The 15,589-nt window shown below is 42.4% G+C and overlaps 1 long non-coding RNA gene and 3 other non-coding genes across 4 annotated transcripts in view; all 4 read right to left on the reverse strand.

Annotated features, from left to right (window-relative positions):
• LOC139754260 (uncharacterized) overlaps positions 1–15,589 on the reverse strand; it is a 452,598-nt gene that overhangs the window by 305,669 nt on the left and 131,340 nt on the right. The window lies entirely within an intron of this gene.
• TRNAG-GCC (transfer RNA glycine (anticodon GCC)) lies at positions 8,022–8,092 on the reverse strand. Its single transcript has one exon. It is a non-coding gene; the product is annotated as a tRNA-Gly (tRNA).
• On the reverse strand, positions 14,256–14,326 carry TRNAG-GCC (transfer RNA glycine (anticodon GCC)). The gene has a single exon. It is a non-coding gene; the product is annotated as a tRNA-Gly (tRNA).
• Positions 15,401–15,471, reverse strand: TRNAG-GCC (transfer RNA glycine (anticodon GCC)). The gene has a single exon. It is a non-coding gene; the product is annotated as a tRNA-Gly (tRNA).

Genomic DNA, 15,589 nt, shown 5'->3' on the forward strand with positions numbered 1-15,589 from the left:
AGATGTGAGGATGATATTGTACAAAGATTCCCAACACACAATACGAGCAAATTTGCCTGCTAGACTCCAGCTGTAACTAACGCTATATCCTCTGGTTAGGGTCGACTTGTTCCTCTGTTATGCCCTGTTGGAAAATAAGAGACTTTTCCCCAGACCTGGACGAACCCATGGCATCGTGAGGGAGAGAAGTGTGTGGACAGGAGCGACACAACTGGATAAATGTTGGGCACAATCTATCAGCACTGATGTATTCGTTCAGCTTCGTTGGGCCTTCGGCGAGAGGATATCTATCATGGCGAGAAATTTCCATGGAAGATTGATTCCACTGCTGCTTTCCGATTGCTGGTCGTGTTGGTGACGGTGGTGTGTGGGAGGTGGGATGAATGTGCGGTGGGCGACAAGGTCGTATGGTTAGTGGCGTGGCTGTGTGTGGCTTGTGTGCGGGTACGCGGAGGATGGCGCTATGGTTGCACGGTGGGCGGCGTGTGTGTACTAGATAAGTGGTACTAGTGTACGGCAAGTGGTGTGGTGTGGTGGCGGTATAAGTTTCGTGTGTCGCTTGCAGATCTCTGGGGGTCTTGTCGTATGCAAATCTCGCCAGCGGTACACGTCCATGCGCAACTTACCTTCGCACATTTGTGGTGTACATGTGCGGTAGATGATAAAGCTATATGTTGGGAGGTCTAAAGTAAGGTTGTGTATTGCCAGTACGAGTATCCTGGGAGGTGTGGATGAATGGCAGTTTGTATAGCTGTATGGTAGATGCAGATGGTACAGATGAGTGGTTGGAGGCATGAGCGTACACCATGCGGTAGTATAATAAGAAGTGGATCGTACACGGTGTGGGTGTATAGTAAGAAGTGGAGCGTACACGGTGTGGGTGTATAGCAAGGAGTGGAGCGTACACGGTGTGGATGTTTCGCCAGAAGTGGAGCGTACACGTGTGGGTGTATAGCAAGAAGTGGAGCGCACACGGTGTGGGTGTATAGCAAGAAGTGTGAATGTATGAAAGACGGCTTGTAATGTGTGGCTACTCGTGGATATGTGGTCGATGGTGTGGGTCTGTGGTTAGGGGTTCGTGACTGACGATGGAACGTGTGTGTGGGAGGCGAAATCGTCGTATAGCAAGGGGTATGGACGTCTGATATCCTCCTTTACACTACTGAGTCAACACACACAATATCCTTCCCCTGTTACACACGACCCTCTACCCAAACTTATGACCAGGCATTAGTAAAATGGGGAAGGATATCACTGGCGGTTCTCCCACTGCGAAAGCCATACTGATGATCTGAGAAAAGACACAAGAGATTTAAGGTATCTAAGGCTGACGGGGGTGTGGCATTGGAGTCTGATCTCTTTTGCTTCTCAACCTTCAATGTATTTTCCCAAGTCTAGCTCCCTCTCTGACCTATCTATTTTCATTATTGTTGCCGGATCAACTTTACCCTTTTCAAATCAACACTGGTGTGCCTCAAGGTCCTGTCCTGTTTCCTACGCTTTTCCTCCTCTTTGTTAACGATTCTCTTTTCTCAACAGATAACTGGATGCACTCATACGCTGGCAGCTCAGCACTGTACTCCTCCACTTCTCTCTAATCCGCAGTAACTTCTCTTTCTCAATATACGTCTGTTCTCGCCACAAATCCCTTTGTAAACACAGATCCTGAAAGGATTTCTCAATGGGGCAGTCCCAATTCAATCTAGCTTAATGCCTCGAAGCCCAGCTTCTCTCCATGTCCTTTTTTTTTCCCCGTTCGGAAAACCATCACAGTCACAACCTGTTTATATCCTTCGAGTGGCCGTACAACCGCAACACAGACGTAACCATCATCGTAACATCTCTAACTTGGATACCCCGCGTTACATCTAAGGTAAATCAGCCTCTTAAGAAAACAAAGACCTTATTGCTCTTATTGTGTCGAAGCACCAATTCGTTCTTGTGTGGAGCACAGCTGTTATATCTGTGAACGCCCTAACGCTTCATACTTACTTAGATCAGAGGTCGAAGCAATTCGACTAACAGCTCTTCACATCCGACTGCAAAACTGAACCACTCTTGCCCTATGCCGCAATGTTTGTTCTCTTTCTATCTTCCACAGGATTCTAGTTTCTGCTTCTGAGGAATGGGTGCTCGTGTGTCCTCGCCGTTAGCTAAACTGCATGATCCTCGGCAAAGCACGCAGCCATATGATTACAGTGGCCGTTGGCAGCTCAAAGGGCGATTCGTTACGACATCTGTTTCATTGCTTACACCACTAAGCTTCTGTTGTACCATCTCCGGTCTGTCTTGAAATATGTGACTAATGCCTTTTTGAAAACCAAATTTTCTATTTTCTGCATAACTTTCGTTTTCCTTTCCCTCTCTTTTTTCTTTTCTGTATTTTTAACCTAAACTCGGAACGAACATTTGTCCGTGACTGGAGCCTACATATATATAAAAAAAAAAAATCAGTTTTTTTAATACTCTTATCTTATTCTTTCACAAAACTTCGTTTTTTTTTTTTTTCATTTCTATCTTCACCCTCCGTGACTTAAAATCTTTACGACTCCGGTAGCTATTCCTCTCCCTAGCAGCTCCATTTTGAAGCGTCACCATCCTACAAATCCCAGACTTAACGTACATTCTCCTCCTATACCGTCCACTGCTGGCTAGGGTGACATTCGTGTTGGCACTGAGCGGCAGCCTGGCACTATCAGTGGGTCGACAGTGCCGGAGACAGACACATCTGTGGCCCCCCTCCTCCTCCTCACCCAAGTGTCAACACTCTCCTCCTCTTTCCATTCTCACTCATCCAAAGTTTATTGCTTCCCATAAACGTTTTATTGACTCTTAAAAGCTTATCCTCGACTCTCGTGACTTATATGACGAGAGAAAATTCAGTGAAGGTGTGCGCCTGCGCTGTCTCACCCTTTGTGTGGATTCATAATTCACTACAGTAAACAAGGCTTCACCTTCACTCGAAAGCACATCTACCTACCTTCCACACTGTTATCTTCGGCAGAAGGAATATGAAATAAATCTATTTCGAAAGCAAAAGAAAAGCGTTTGGTTACATTTCAAAGACCAGTTGTGCTGAAAATACACTTGACGCCTCCGATAGATACACAGAGTTAATGTATTTTGTGATCTTATACTTAAAAAAAAGATCAGCTACACAGATAACGGAAAGATGAAAATAAGACATTTTCTAAAAAGAATTGAAATACGTACGTTTCATAGAAAACAGGATGTTAGAAAATTGAAATACGTACGTTTCATACAAAACAGGATGTAAAGATAATGCTAGATATGAGGGGGGAATGGAGCGAACTGCACTGTTGGTCGAATTAGATGAGCGAGAGATACGCTGTTTCTTGGAAGTTTATCTCAGGCACAAAGAAAGACTGATGGACGCTGTTAGGAAATCTTACGTGTGAAGATGTTTGAGTACAAGTACCGTTAGTCTTGTGCTCAATGGATGGGATATATAATGACGCAGCGGTCGTTTGATATCTTAATACATGGAATACGACATGTGAGTGAAGACGTAGCGTACTTACGAGATTAGAGAATTGAGGCTTTCACAACTTATGTATCTGGATGTTGCCGTTTTGTTTATCACGTCAAACGAGCGTCTATAGAGTTAGAGACAGTCAGAGAGCATTCGGTCATAAAATATTGTTGAGAACATGAGTTGGAGGACATGAAGACGTAGCGTACTTACGAGAGTAGAGAATTGAGGCTTTCACAACTTCTGTATCTGGATGTTGCCGTTTTGTTTATCACGTCAAACGAGCGTCTATAGAGTCAGAGACAGTCAGAGAGCATTTGGTCATAAAATATTGTTGAGAACATGAGTTGGAGGACATGAAGACGTAGCCACATGGCCACAAGACCCTGAAGGAATTGAATGCTTTACGCCATATAACCTTCTAACACCTTCAGTCCTCGTTCTGTCTACTCTCCTTATTCAAACCATTCGACGAAAGCTATATCAGTATCTACCTATCGTGATCTATATATCCATGATTTTCGCATCCATAGATCATCCTCTGAGCAAGTGATCCTTTATGCAAACATCTTGCAATCCCTACATGCAATCTTTTCTTATCCACCAACGCCCTCAGCGCATCCCTGAATTTTCTCCCTTGCATAACTACATTCAATTTCAGGTAACCCTCTACAGTCCTTACTTAACTCTACGCCTGAGAGTTAAAACCCATCCACAGTTTCGAGTTTTTCACCGTGCAAAATGACCTTACACTGCTCTTACAGAAAGCGGATATGATGAGGAAGCTACAGACTGCTGTAACTGGTGTTAAAGTTAAATCCTTTAAGCATGACATTGCTACCCTTGAGCACGACGGCACGACCCTTGAGCACGACGGCACGACTCTTGAGCACGACGGCACGACTCTTGAGCACGATGGCACGACTCTTGAGCACGACGGCACGACTCTTGAGCACGATGGCACGACTCTTGAGCACAACGGCACAACCCTTGAGCACGACGGCACGACCCTTGAGCACGACGGCACGACCCTTGAGCACGAAGGCACGACCCTTGAGCACGGCGGCACGACCCTTGAGCACGACTCTTGAGCACGAAGGCACGATCTTCGAGCACAAGGACAGAAGTTGGGATCACCCACAAGGATATGCTACCTCTTTCCCTCGACTTTGTTTCCTACACGCAAAACCACATCCCTCTTTTATCTCGATGGTATAGGAGCAATTTCTTATATATTTCAGAAGACCACGTACTCGAATTTCGTCTGCCTAACATCATTACCGCCTGACAAGACCACCATGGTACATCTCTGCAATATCACTTTGCTTTGTAACACCTTTCTAAAAATATCACTAACGCACCTCTTACGGTCAACCTTACTTCATCCTGACCCCACACAAACCCTCCCTACATTATCCTCTCTTCAAACTTCCTGTATTCCTATCTTCAGCCTATTCTTCTCGCTCTCGTCACCCTCTGACCTTCACTTCTTTTTTTTCGGTACACACTTACCTGCTACAACCATAACCCACATCCTCTCCCTTCCGTGGACTGTATAGTACCAATAGGCTCGTCCCTTGTCACTGTTCCATGCTGATCCCAGCCCCTTCCAGGTTTTACATCTCGTCCATTTTATCTACCGTCCTTTTCTACTGCACTTACCGTCCTTTTCTAATGCACTTACCGTCCTTTTCTACTGCACTTACCAAATCTTACACTGTCAAGGATCTTCCATGGAACCTTAAACATTAGATGAGGATCTTGGCGTTCACCTGCTCCCACGAACTTGCTTTTCTCTCATTTCTGCAACAGCGACACACGCTCCATGGCTCATCCCTTCGCGATCTTCATCGCTTTCCTTTCCTCATCAACCTCCTGCCTACATCCAGACACATACCTGGGAAAAAAAAAGAGAAGATAAAGAATTAAAACAATGAAAATAAGAGGATGGAATGATGAATATAGCAGCGCAATTTTACACACACACACACACACACACACACACACACACACACACACACACACACACACCTGTGAAAACACAAGGCAACACAAGTGCAAGACTCTTTCACCCTAACACCAGTAGCGATCTAATGGTAATCCCACAGCAAAGGAGACGAGCTATTTTCTGGCGAATATCAGAATACCTTTCAAGCGTATGAGTGAGGATATGTTTAGTAAGCTGTCCATATTCTACAAAGGATCAAAACTAAAGTATGCTTCTAAACTTTGGCTTCGTCACTTTGAATCACGAAGAGCTGATAGAGAAGGTTCATAGAAAGGAGACAATAATGATCCCTAAATTAAGACAGTAAAGTTTCAGGTATAGGATAATGGCCTTAGATGCCCCCACTGTGGAAGACAGAAGAGTGACGAACAAAACTTTCTTTAAAAAGACTTTTCATGTAGACAGTGAACACACCTTCGAAATACGTAGGGATAAGACAACCAGAAAATATGATATGAAGCAAGAAACTTTTATTATTAAAGAATGTAAAGAAGTCCTTTTGTGGTATGAATATGATAGATAAATGGGATAAACTGAAAGTACAGCATACAGAAGCTTAGTAAGCTGTGCGATAGCAGAGAGTGATCACGAAATAGGATCCTCAGCGAGTAAAACTCCCACAATACAAAATATAGATATATTTATGGTACGAGTTTTGCCGGACTTGATTTGAGGCTACAACAGAAGTGGGAAGTCAGCTTTAGTGAGAGTGTACCGTCGCTCGTTGACGCGAGTACAGCCTCGTGAAATAACATCACATTAAAGTGGTGCAACTGACCCTGCTACTGAATGTAGCTCAGCCTTGGAATCCCTGGAATAAAAGGTCCTGGGGTAACTCCAGGACCCTTCCAGAGAGGGATCTTGAGGTAATCAAATACAAAAAAGATGCACCATTGTGTGTGTGTGTGTGTGTGTGTGTGTGTGTGTGTGTGTGTGTGTGTGTGTCAGAGCTTCGTAATTGCGCAATACAATCGAGAAATATTTCTAGCGTTTGTTCTTCTCTAAGAGATAATTTCTACATATATCAAATAATTCAAACTAAATCTGAAATCATATAGTGTAGGATCTGTAGTCAAATGTCGTGAAGTGTGAGCCATCAAGGACTCAGTCTGGGGGTCCAAGGAAAAGTAATAACGCAGTATTGAGCTGCAGTGAAGTTAGATGAAAGTTCCAATACTTTTTTTTTTGTTTCCACTTCGGTAGGGAGAGAGAGAGAGAAAAAAAAATCTGTCTGCCGGTGGCATTTTGAATTTTTCTGTCACTTGTTGACTGTCACAATCCAGTTACTGGCCGAAACTTTGTGACTGACTGGTGTCGTGTTGGACTGAAATGTTTTGATTCGTTCAAGCCAACGAGTTGGAAATCCTGATGAACCATAGTGGGTCCAGGTTGTGTATGTGGCAGGCTGAGGGGGTGGGGGAGTACTCTCTCTCTCTCTCTCTCTCTCTCTCTCTCTCTCTCTCTCTCTCTCTCTCTCTCTCTCTCTCTCGTGTGTGTGTGTGTGTGTGTGTGTCAGGCTGAGGGGGTGGGGGAGTACTCTCTCTCTCTCTCTCTCTCTCTCTCTCTCTCTCTCTCTCTCTCTCTCTCTCTCTCTCTCTCGTGTGTGTGTGTGTGTGTGTGTCAGGCTGAGGGGGTGGGGGAGTACTCTCTCTCTCTCTCTCTCTCTCTCTCTCTCTCTCTCTCTCTCTCTCTCTCTCTCTCTCTCTCTCGTGTGTGTGTGTGTGTGTGTGTGTGTGTGTGTGTGTGTGTGTGTATGTTCTATGTATGTGCGTGTGTCTGAGTGTGTCTAGGTGTGTGTGTGTGTTTCTGTGTTTGCCTGTGCGTGCGTGTGTATGTGTCAGTGTGTACGTGTGTGTGTGTGTGTGTGTGTCATAATTCTCATTTCTTTCAGGACTGAACTTCAGTATATCTATTTTTCCAAGGGCTCTTTTCAGTATGTCGCCCGCCTTGTTATTTCGGATCATTTTCATCATTTTGGCATTTTGAGTCAAGTCGGCCATGAATACCTCGCCCCAAGATTCATTAGGAAGACATCTAGTGACCAAAGAATTACCATGAAGTCAATTAATCAGGAATCCAAAGCTTTGGTTACTCGTCAGTAACCAGGAATCTAAAGCTTGTTAGTTACTCGTCAGTAACCAGGAATCCAAAGCTTTAGTTACTCGTCAGTAATCAGAAATCCAAAGCTTTAGTTACTCGTCAGTAATAAGGAATTCAAAGCTTTAGTTACTCGTCAGTAATCAGGAATCCAAAGCTTTAGTTACTCGTCAGTAATCAGGAATTCAAAGCTTTAGTTACTCGTCAGTAATCAGGAATCCAAAGCTTTAGTTACTCGTCAGTAGTCAGGAATCCAAAGCTTTAGTTACTCGTCAGTAATCAGGAATTCAAAGCTTTAGTTACTCGTCAGTAATCAGGAATTCAAAGCTTGGAAGTTACTCGTCAATAATCAGTGGCATATCTCTCCCAGTAGCAACATGTCCCATGCTCGCTGCGCCTTCAGAGTCGAGAGCGTTCAAAAGATGCATCGGCCGGGAATCGAACCCGGGCCTCCCGCGTGGCAGGCGAGAATTCTACCACTGAACCACCGATGCTACATCTAGATACGTTAACTATATATTACCAGTTCTAAGGCCTTTACCAAGGTATAATCCTGAATGCTCTACTAATCCAGCTGTCTCATTAGTTTAGAACCTTCGCCTCCGTTCGGTGTTTAACAAGTTCAACACAGATGCTCTTTGATGAGGGATTAGATACTGGCCTCCCACTTGACCAGTGGGATTCTAACCTCTTGACGACAGAAGACTGACAGCTCTAGTTACCATCTTGCCAGGAAAACATTACCTCGCCTGCTGATGACGCCCCCATGAAAATGATTAACCATGCCTATCGAAATTTTCTTTTTTCTCTCGACTGATTAAATCGTTTAGAATATTCTTCATCTTTTTATACATTTCAGTCAACATACAGATATGTCCATTTCATCGAAATACTATTGACCTTAATTCTACGTGCAGATGGATGAGGTTAGTGGATTCGATTTTATTTCACGAATATCTAATCTTGCTATATATTGTATATGTGCTTAATAAACTCAATCATATTCAGTTTTAATCTTATTCCCTCTTTTACGAAATCGAAAAGGAAAAAGAATTAAAAACACGTACGAATCTTTCAAATTCATTTAAACACACACACACACACACACTCAGCAATCACATATCGCAACCACACACCATGGGAGAAATAATCCAGTCTTGAATGAGTATGTTTCTACATAATGTAGCAGAACCAGACTGATTATACTAGCTTGCGGCAGTGGCAGTATGATTATTGCAACTTATAGCAGTACCAGCTTAGTCTAGCTTGTTGCAGTATCAGACAGCTTATTATAGCTTGCAACAGCAGCATCCCAGCTTATATATATATATATATATATATATATATATATATATATATATATATATATATATATATATATTTCAAACTATTCGCCATTTCCCGCATTAGCGAGGTAGCGTTAAGAACAGAGGACTGGGCCTTTGAGGGAATATCCTCACCTGGCCCCCTTCTCTGTTCCTTCTTTTGGAAAATTAAAAATAATGATGAGAGGGGAGGATTTCCAGACCCCCGCTCCCTCCCCTTTTAGTCGCCTTCTACGACACGCAGGGAATACGTGGGAAGTATTCTTTCTCCCCTATCCCCATATATATATATATATATATATATATATATATATATATATATATATATATATATATATATATATATATATATATATATATATAAATGTGTGTGTGTGTGTTTTATAGGAAATGCACAGACACCACAGCCCTCTATCCACAACCACTCCCATAGAAACCAAGGTCTGTGGGACCTGGATGTGGCTAGGGAGCTGTGGCTCCGGTGCATTACACATGACAGCTAGAGACTGGATACGATCGGTCGAAGCACCTCACTAACGCGAGAAACGGCGTAAGCGTGAGGTCTCCCGGCCTCATGGTCGACAATGCCTTGGACCGAGAACAGACGGGGAGCATTGGAGGCGTGGATTGGCAGAGAGAGATACTCAACGCCGGAACTATCCTGTGTCTGGTAAGTTCAACACCCGATCCAGTAACCCTTGAACTCCTCTTGTGGTGGTGATGCAATGTTCTGCAATGTTACTCATAATCATGTTGACCTCGCAGGGAAACACTATTAGTCTCATCTTCACTACGCTCTCAGTAGACTTAAGTTCATTATACTCTCGGCAAACGCATCTTTCCTCCCTCCCTCCATATGCCTAAACTCTCCTCACCCTCGACAACCTCACATTCGTTTCACCTCCTACAAACTCAGCTTCACCAGACTATCAATACCACTACACCATGGCAAAGTTGTCATGTAGACGAAAATACTGAATATATATATATATATATATATATATATATATATATATATATATATATATATATATATATATATATATATATATATTTTTTTTTTTTTTTTTTTTTTTTTTTTTATACTTTGTCGCTGTCTCCCGCGTTTGCGAGATAGCGCAAGGAAACAGACGAAAGAAATGGCCCAACCCCCCCCCCATACACATGTATATACATACGTCCACACACGCAAATATACATACCTACACAGCTTTCCATGGTTTACCCCAGACGCTTCACATGCCTTGCTTCAATCCACTGACAGCACGTCAACCCCGGTATACCACATCGCTCCAATTCACTCTATTCCTTGCCCTCCTTTCACCCTCCTGCATGTTCAGGCCCCGATCACACAAAATCTTTTTCACTCCATCTTTCCACCTCCAATTTGGTCTCCCTCTTCTCCTTGTTCCCTCCACCTCCGACACATATATCCTCTTGGTCAATCTTTCCTCACTCATCCTCTCCATGTGCCCAAACCACTTCAAAACACCCTCTTCTGCTCTCTCAACCACGCTCTTTTTATTTCCACACATCTCTCTTACCCTTACGTTACTCACTCGATCAAACCACCTCACACCACACATTGTCCTCAAACATCTCATTTGCAGCACATCCATCCTCCTGCGCACAACTCTATCCATAGCCCACGCCTCGCAACCATACAACATTGTTGGAACCACTATTCCTTCAAACATACCCATTTTTGCTTTCCGAGATAATGTTCTCGACTTCCACACATTCTTCAAGGCCCCCAGGATTTTCGCCCCCTCCCCCACCCTATTGGAAAGGATCACAATTTTGCGCGTGATCAAGATATTCTTACGAGTCCACGGGGAAAATGAAACACGAAAAGTTCCCAAGTGCACTTTCGTGTAATAATCACATCATCAGGGGAGACACAAGAGAGAAATACAACAATCAGTTGATATACATCGAAGAGACGAGATGATGTGATTATTACACGAAAGTGCACTTGGGAACTTTTCGTGTTTCATTTTCCCCGTGGACTCATAGGAATATATATATATATATATATATATATATATATATATATATATATATATATATATATATATATATATATATATATACATATAAAAGCAGGTAGTAAAGAAGAACAGTATATTCCTCTACGACAGGGGATAACGTAAAAAGTGCAAGATGTTGGCTCTACTTTAATTACATCTGTTGCGATTAAGGCAAGTGATAATTCCCCTCGATCATACAGTACTGTTAGTTTGGGATGTTCAGTGTTGTATTTCCCACATGGTTGAAGGCTGGACTACACTGTACTGTGTGATGACACATTAGTGCCAAAATTCTTAAATCCCGTCATGTACTTATGCACACACAAATTTTTGCACACACACACACACACACACACATATATACATATATATATATATATATATATATATATATATATATATATATATATATATACATATATATGTAGCGTTAATGGGATGGCCTTGATTAGGGCCTCAGCTGACCGTGCCGTCTTAGCTACCAAAAATAGTGTGTGTGTGTGTGTGTGTGTGTACGATGGGATTTGACAAGATATATAGTAATTATGGAAAACTGTACCACCTACTTTAGCATATCACAGTTATCATACCACAAACACGCATCATCTAACAACAACACACACACTTCGTTCGATCCAGCTGTGGGAAAATGACAGCAGGACATGGCGGACGTTCTCATATCACTCGAGCTGTGTGACCAAACACGACCGGTGTGCTCCTTCCTCACTCAGTTACCGAGTATCAGCGTCTCCCCAGCGAACAAGCGAGGACATAACCGCTACACTGCTAAAGATAGCGTTAGGTCACACCTCCAACAACAAAGGATAATTACTCGTCATTAACAAAGGGTAATTACTCGTCATTAACAAAGGATAATGACTCGTCATTAACGAAGGATAATTACTCGTCATTAAAGGATAATTACTCGTCAACAACAAAGGATAATTACTCGTCACTAACAAAGGATAATTACTCGTCATTAACAAAGGATAATTACTCGTCATTAACAAAGGATAATGACTCGTCATTAACGAAGGATAATTACTAGTCATTAAAGGATAATTACTCGTCAACAACAAAGGATAATTACTCGTCAACAACAAAGGATAATTACTCGTCATTAACAAAGGATAATGACTCGTCATTATCAAAGGATAATGACTCGTCATTGAATCTCCAATACTCAGCTGACTTAAAAGAGGCGATACATAATGTAAGACAAGTATTAAAAATGGATAACAAATGGAAGAAATGAACAAAAGCCACTTCAATTCGGGCAAAAGCCCCGTGTCAAGCTAACGCCTTAAGAACATAGATAGATAGATAGATAGATAGATAGATAGATAAGAGAACAAGTTTCAGCCGGGAATCGAACCCGGGCCTTCCCGCGTAGGAAAGCGAGATTTCTCTCCAAACGAATCACGTCTGTTTCATTGAAATTTCACTTCCTTTTTTCATTATTCGTTTCCAGATCAATATTTCAGCACAATCGAGGGCCTTACGATGCTCCACTTGGGTTGTATAGACGAACACTGGTCGTAGGTTGGAACAGATGTTCTTCCCCGGCAGGGAATCGAACCCCGCACTGACGTGACAGACTGAGACGTTGACAACTATACGACTGAGGATTTGACCACGCAGTAACCTACGCTACGGAGGGGAAAAAAAATCATTCCAACCTTATCATACATATCAATGTATCTACAACGTGTATTCGGTAATCCAGCTGTAGCCAGTAAATTGAAAAAACAAAAATGATCAAAACCACGTTTGTAGTCACGGCAGTAACACCTGTGCGTGTGTGGGGGTTCAATGGCATTAAACATGCCGAGTCATACTGCCTTCCACGCCACTACACACACACACACAAACACACACGGACCTGCTCACCTTGACACACACAAATACACAGACACTGGAACAAGGAATCCACAAATGGAGTCCAAATGGAGTCCACAGACAGGTTGACATGACTACTCGTACACATATATACGCAGCCACACGTACGCATGAAGAATGTGAAGCAGTTGTCATTATAAGGGAAAGACGTGCGAAAGAATACACGAGACCCCCTTACTTTCCCTCTGGTTCTCTGTCTCGTTCCCCACAACTTTCTTCCCGTATTCTTTTTCCTTCCGTTTCTTTTTGGGATATACTTTCGTAGAGTCGCTAAATTTTATTGTAAACTGACGAATGAATATTCTATATGGTTAACATACCATCTGACATAGCAAAGGACCTTAAAACACTGTTCTGTCTGGCCATCCTACGTGTCTAATCTTACACATCATATAATATCGTCACTTCAACTTTAAATAGTCTTCTGTCTATGATATACCGTGATATTCCTATACCTGACAGGGGCACCGCGCATAACATACATAATTGCGAAGATCTGGATTAGATACAGTCGTCATAATATCTTTTAGCCTTGCCTTGACGATATTACACCTACCCACAGTTCACAGTTCGGTCACACAGTACTGGCACGTCACGCTGTGTTTCATGGAAGTATCTTACTGTCAGAAATGGCACCCGGGCCTCTCTCTCTCTCGCATGACAGATTGGGACATGGACGTTAAGGCCTTCCTTCCATCATAAATACACTATTTTCCCGCCTACCAAGAGGAGCACAGGTCCCTCCAACACTGGCAAACCATTGACTGGTCCCCAGAAGGCAGTCTAGGAAGTAGTTTCAGCACCGACCCTGCTACCGTCACCTCCTGCCAAAGGAGATCCCTCTTCCCAAAACTGAATGGTAAAGACAGTTTTATGTCCTATCTTTACAGCTTGAATTTCCTCTATGTTTTCAGCTTTTGGCTACGTTTAATTCAACAAACAATTATAATTACAATTATCATTATATATTGAGAATATCCAGTTATGATAAAAATATTATTGGGCAACTATATCTCTTATGAGAGGAGTGTAGGTGTTTTCTTTGTCAAAAATTACAGTAACTCACTTGAACCGCTTATAGAAAAATCATAGAAGCAATAATTTCTATTAATAATGCTTTCCAGAGAATTACACTTGACTAATTATTTGAATTAATTGGTGAAAGGATTACCTGCGACATACTTTAAGTGTCTTCAATTGTATACATAAATGTCGAAATGCTAATCTTACTACTTGTAAGGGATTTACCGTCCTTAGCTAAAGGATTCAATTCCATGTAAGCTAGTAATAAGGAATTCATGTTCTTGCAAATACTCTAACTTGCGCAGATCACAATAACCAACGTGTCACTTACGAGGCCTTTTCCATATAATGTTTTTGTGCAGACGAAAATCATCAAAAGATGCATCGGCCGGGAATCGAACCCGGGCCTCCCGCGTGGCAGGCGAGAATTCTACCACTGAACCACCGATGCTACATTTGAACCTTTGGGTTCAATTCATAACGACTTGTGTGCATTGCATTGTGCCATGAACTGATGAAGTTATCCAGCAGTCCTGTTAAAGTCCTGGATTTCATCTTCCTTCACAATCTATAAGACTTAACTCATTTATTCTTGGCTAAGGAATCAATCCCGAGTCTCCTGCACTGACAGGCGGCCACACTAACCACACGATGATAAAACTACTATAGTCATCCCTCGTTTTCCAGTCACGCGTTATCTCGTCACCTCCTGCTGCTGTTATATTTACCTATATCATAATTACCTATGCCTCCCCCTCCTTGTTCACATCCCGTTCCACCAAAGAAAAGTAGCTACCAGAAAAGGCGTGGGAAAAGGACGTACAAGATCATCCTCAATTCCAATTTTTCTTACAACAAACATTACTAACCCCGCCACCATCACTTGCCACCGGAGATCCCTCGTCCCCGAGCTGCAACCCTACCCATTCATTCATATTTCGTTTAAGGACAAAGTTCATCGCCTCCCGCCTCCTTGTGATAGTCCCACTGTCTATTTGTAGCCTTTGGCTGCATTTTACTCGACCGCATCAATCGTCATTATCATAATTACTCAAATATATGATCTTATATGCATATATCCCAAACCTATTATATACATTATTAGGCTTAACTAAAGCTCAAATGGGAGAATGGTACGTACCTCCCTTGTCAAGAATGAACTTTCGACGGAATGGCTTGTGAAGACTTGGTACCAAAGAAATGATCTACGATACTGTTCTCCAGGTAATTACATTTTAGTCGAGTAGTCATTGATAACAGTGAAATGATTACGTGTGACATACTTCCTTTAAGAGCTTTTCTTGCTGGAAGTATCTATAAGAGAACCGTCTTTAGGCTAATCTCACTTGATCATTAACTGTAAGGCGATCATAGTACTGAGCTATAAGGAATTTGATTCCACGTACGCTAGTAATATAGAACTTGCATCTTGCAAATTACTTCACATTCGTACATCATCTGCTAAATATGTAATTCAAGAAATTTCCCATATTTCATGTTTTTTTCATTAAGAATAATCTAAGGATGCATCGGCCGGGAATCGAACCCGGGCCTCCCGCGTGGCAGGCGAGAATTCTACCACTGAACCACCGATGCTACATTGCATGTTGCCAGGGGTTCAATTTATGACTTCACAGAAGTATATTGCACCATGAACTGATGAAGTTACCCAGCTGTCTGTTCACAGTCCAGAGATTTCAACTCTTCACAGTCT

The sequence above is a fragment of the Panulirus ornatus genome, chromosome 16 (genome assembly GCF_036320965.1).
Source record: "Panulirus ornatus isolate Po-2019 chromosome 16, ASM3632096v1, whole genome shotgun sequence".
NCBI classification, from domain to species: domain Eukaryota; kingdom Metazoa; phylum Arthropoda; class Malacostraca; order Decapoda; family Palinuridae; genus Panulirus; species Panulirus ornatus.